The following is a 5,000-nucleotide window of genomic DNA, read 5'->3' as shown; positions in this document are numbered from 1 at the left end:
GGGGGGAATCGGCAGCGCAGATTTTTCGACGAACATGGGCTGGACGCTGGACTGGCCGGGCCATGCAGGAAAATTCATCGAGGGGACACGCTGAAGAAACAGCGCTGGTTTAGACACGGTGGGCGCAGTGTTGGAATCGGCAGCGCCGATGAAACCGGCAAAGTCGGCAGAATTGGCAGCGGGTGCTGGCGATGGGTCTGGACGGGCTGGATAGTCCAAGGCTCGACGAGAAAGACCGCAGGTTGAGACACTGGGGCAGTGGCAGCCCGCGGGACAGTGTTGGCAGATTCGGCAGCGCAGATTTGTGCGGCTGCAGGTTCGTCGGGGAAAATCGGCAGCGCAGATTTTTCGACGAGCATGGGCTGGACGATGGACTGTCCAGGCCAGGCAGGAAAATTTGTCGAGGGGACACGCTGACGAAACAGCGCTGGTTCAGGCACGGCGGGCAGTGTTGGAATCGGCAGCGCCGACGAAATCGGCAAAGTCGGCAGAATCGGCAGCGCAGATTTTTCGACGAACATGGGCTGGACGCTGGACTGGCCGGGCCATGCAGGAAAATTCATCGAGGGGACACGCTGACGAAACAGCGCTGGTTCAGGCACGGCGGGCAGTGGTGGAATCGGCAGCGCCGACGAAATCGGCAAAGTCGGCAGAATCGGCAGCGGGTGCTGGCGATGGGTCTGGACGGGCTGGATAGTCCAAGGCTCGACGAGAAAGACTGCTGGTTTAGACACTGGGGCAGTGGCAGCCCGCGGGACAGTGTCGGCAGATTCGGCAGCGCAGATTTGTGCGGCTGCAGGTTCGTCGGGGAAAATCGGCAGCGCAGATTTTGCGACGAACATGGGCTGGGCGATGGACTGTCCAGGCCAGGCAGGAAAATTTGTCGAGGGGACACGCTGACGAAACAGCGCTGGTTCAGGCACGGCGGGCAGTGTTGGAATCGGCAGCGCCGACGAAATCGGCAAAGTCGGCAGAATCGGCAGCGCAGATTTTTCGACGAACACGGGCTGGACGGTGGACTGTCCAGGCCAGGCAGGAAAATTTGTCGAGGGGACACGCTGACGAAACAGCGCTGGTTCAGGCACGGCGGGCAGTGTTGGAATCGGCAGCGCCGACGAAATCGGCAAAGTCGGCAGAATCGGCAGCGCAGATTTTTCGACGAACATGGGCTGGACGCTGGACTGGCCGGGCCATGCAGGAAAATTCATCGAGGGGACACGCTGACGAAACAGCGCTGGTTCAGGCACGGCGGGCAGTGGTGGAATCGGCAGCGCCGACGAAATCGGCAAAGTCGGCAGAATCGGCAGCGGGTGCTGGCGATGGGTCTGGACGGGCTGGATAGTCCAAGGCTCGACGAGAAAGACTGCTGGTTTAGACACTGGGGCAGTGGCAGCCCGCGGGACAGTGTCGGCAGATTCGGCAGCGCAGATTTGTGCGGCTGCAGGTTCGTCGGGGAAAATCGGCAGCGCAGATTTTGCGACGAACATGGGCTGGGCGATGGACTGTCCAGGCCAGGCAGGAAAATTTGTCGAGGGGACACGCTGACGAAACAGCGCTGGTTCAGGCACGGCGGGCAGTGTTGGAATCGGCAGCGCCGACGAAATCGGCAAAGTCGGCAGAATCGGCAGCGCAGATTTTTCGACGAACACGGGCTGGACGGTGGACTGTCCAGGCCAGGCAGGAAAATTCGTCGAGGGGACACGCTGACGAAACAGCGCTGGTTCAGACACGGTGGGCGCAGTGTTGGAATCGGCAGCGCCGAGAAAATCGGCAAAGTCGGCAGAATCGGCAGCAGGTGCTGGCGATGAGTCAGGACGGACTGGATAGTCCAAGGCTCGATGAGAAAGACCGCTGGTTTAGACACTGGGGCAGTGGCAGCCCGCGGGGCAGTGTCGGCAGATTCGGCAGCAGTGTCTGCCGATTCGGCAGCGTTGGCTTGTTGGCGCGGGGGGCCGATTCGAGTGGGGACTTGGGCAGCGGGCAGTGAAAGCAAGAGTTTCCCCGATGCTGCCGGGAAAAACGCTCCCCGGGATGGCCGGGTGAGATGACCCGGCGGCCCGCGACGGGTCATTCAATTCCATGCCCCGTCAACATAACTCCCGATGTACTGTTTGCTTTTTCGGAAGAAGAGATCCATCCCCCCATCCTCGGCCAGCCAAAAACGCTCCAATTAATGGCCGGGTGAGATGACCCGGAGGCCCGCGACGCGTCATTCAAATCACTGCCCTATCGGCTACAACTGCTGATGGGTGGGATTAGAGGCCTGCCATGGTGGTGAGGGGCGGCGAGGACCGTGAAAGCTAGAGTTTTTCAGAGGCTGCCGGGAAAAAGGCCCCTCGGGTGGCGGGGTGCGAGGACCAGGCGCGTCATTCAATTCTCTTCCCTATCAACTTGGCTCCCGTTGGCGGGATTGGAGGCCTACTGTTTGTTACAGGGCTAAAATCGTCAGGGGAAGAGCTGACGAAACAATGCTGGTTTGGATGCAGGGGGTAGTGTTGGAATCGGCAGCGCGGACAAAATCGGCAAAGTCGACAAAAAAGACTGTTGGTCTGGACATCGGGGCAGCGGCAGCCATGCCGACAGGGGGGGAAATCGGCAGCACAGATTTGTGCAGCTGCAGGTTCGTCGGGGAAATCGGCAGCGCAGATTTTTCGATGAACATGGGCTGGAAGATGGACTGTCCAGGCCAGGCAGGGAAATTCGTCAAGGGGACACGCTGACGAAACAGCGCTGGTTCAGGCACGGCGGGCAGTGTTGGAATCGGCAGCGCCGACGAAATCGGCAAAGTCGGCAGAATCGGCAGCGGGTGCTGGCGATGAGTCTGGACGATTTATAGTCCAGGGCTTGATGGAAAAGACTGTTGGTCCAGACAATGGGGCAGTGGCAGCGCGGATTTGTGCAGCTGCAGGTTCGTCGGGGAAAATCGGCAGCGCAGATTTTTCGACGAACAGGGGCTGGGCGCTGGACTGGCCGGGCCAGGCAGGAAAATTCGTCAGGGGGGCACGCTGACGAAAACAGGGGCTGCGGAGTGGAAAATCGGCAGCGCAGATTTTTCGACGAACAGGGGCTGGACCGGCCGGGCCAGGCAGGAAAATTCGTCAGGGGGGCACGCTGACGAAAAGAGGGGCTGCCGCGTGGAAAATCGGCAGCGCAGATTTTTCGACGAACAGGGGCTGGACGCTGGACTGGGCCAGGCAGGAAAATTCGTCAGGGGGCACGCTGACGAAAAGAGGGGCTGCCGCGTGGAAAATCGGCAGCGCAGATTTTTCGACGAACATTCGTCAGGGGGGCACGCTGACGAAAAGAGGGGCTGCCGCGTGGAAAATCGGCAGCGCAGATTTTTCGACGAACATTCGTCAGGGGGGCACGCTGAGGAAAACAGGGGCTGCCGCGTGGAAAATCGGCAGCGCAGATTTTTCGACGAACAGGGGCTGGATGCTGGACCGGCCGGGCCAGGCAGGAAAATTCGTCAGGGGGGCACGCTGACGAAAAGAGGGGCTGCCGCGTGGAAAATCGGCAGCGCAGATTTTTCGACGAACAGGGGCTGGACTGGCCGGGCCAGGCAGGAAAATTCGTCAGGGGGGCACGCTGACGAAAAGAGGGGCTGCCGCGTGGAAAATCGGCAGCGCAGATTTTTCGACGAACAGGGGCTGGACGCTGGACTGGGCCAGGCAGGAAAATTCGTCAGGGGGCACGCTGACGAAAAGAGGGGCTGCCGCGTGGAAAATCGGCAGCGCAGATTTTTCGACGAACATTCGTCAGGGGGGCACGCTGACGAAAAGAGGGGCTGCCGCGTGGAAAATCGGCAGCGCAGATTTTTCGACGAACATTCGTCAGGGGGGCACGCTGAGGAAAACAGGGGCTGCCGCGTGGAAAATCGGCAGCGCAGATTTTTCGACGAACAGGGGCTGGATGCTGGACCGGCCGGGCCAGGCAGGAAAATTCGTCAGGGGGGCACGCTGACGAAAAGAGGGGCTGCCGCGTGGAAAATCGGCAGCGCAGATTTTTCGACGAACAGGGGCTGGACTGGCCGGGCCAGGCAGGAAAATTCGTCAGGGGGGCACGCTGACGAAAAGAGGGGCTGCCGCGTGGAAAATCGGCAGCGCAGATTTTTCGACGAACAGGGGCTGGACGCTGGACTGGGCCAGGCAGGAAAATTCGTCAGGGGGGCACGCTGACGAAAACAGGGGCTGCCGCGTGGAATGGCAGCCTACACGCAGATGCGAATTCGGCAGCGCACGATGGCTTGAGCAGGTCATGGGTTCGACTTGGCGCGATCTGAAACCTGGACGAGGGACTGTCGACGCTGGACGAGCCAGCGCGGTGGCCTGTCGTGCCCCGTTCAGGGGGGGCCTGCCGCGGAGACAGCCCTCGCGGGCTCGACAGCGCAGGCCAGCGTCCCCGACGTCGCTGGCCGCGGCAGGCGAGCTGCCGGGGTTCCCGCATTCCTACAAGAAAACGTCGTGCTTTCCACATGAAACCAATCCAGTAAAATCAGCCATATTTTTATGAGGCTGCCCACTGAATTTGGGGTCATTCCGGGCCGGTTCCTAGTTTTGCGGATTTACTCGATTTCTAATGGTAGGAAAATTAAAACAAATACTTCCCGACCTCGAAAAATTCTGGGAAAATTAATGAAGGTGGATTGGATTTTTGCCAACCTCTGTGCAAAATTTCAGCTCAAAATACCAAGAAATGAATTTTTTAGAGGGGGGGTGACAGCTGGGACCTAGTAGTGTCTCCCCCTGCCAGAGCTGCAATGACACTTATTGCTCTTTAGGGAGCCACCAGGCCGGCGCCCCTCAAAGACCACACGCGCGCGCGCGCCCGCCCGCGCTGGGCGCTGGGGCGCTGGGGCCTGAGGGCCTGGGGCCCTTGGGGGCCCTTGGGCGCTTGGGCGCGCGCGCGCGGCCCCCGCAGCCATGCCGCGCTGCGCGACGCGCGGACAGCCCCTGCTGGCTTGCTCTCTCGCCCGCGGGGGGGCTGCCTTCGGGCCCTGG

Source organism: Populus nigra, chromosome 2, assembly GCF_951802175.1.
Source record: "Populus nigra chromosome 2, ddPopNigr1.1, whole genome shotgun sequence".
NCBI lineage: Eukaryota > Viridiplantae > Streptophyta > Magnoliopsida > Malpighiales > Salicaceae > Populus > Populus nigra.
This window is presented reverse-complemented; position numbering follows the sequence as displayed.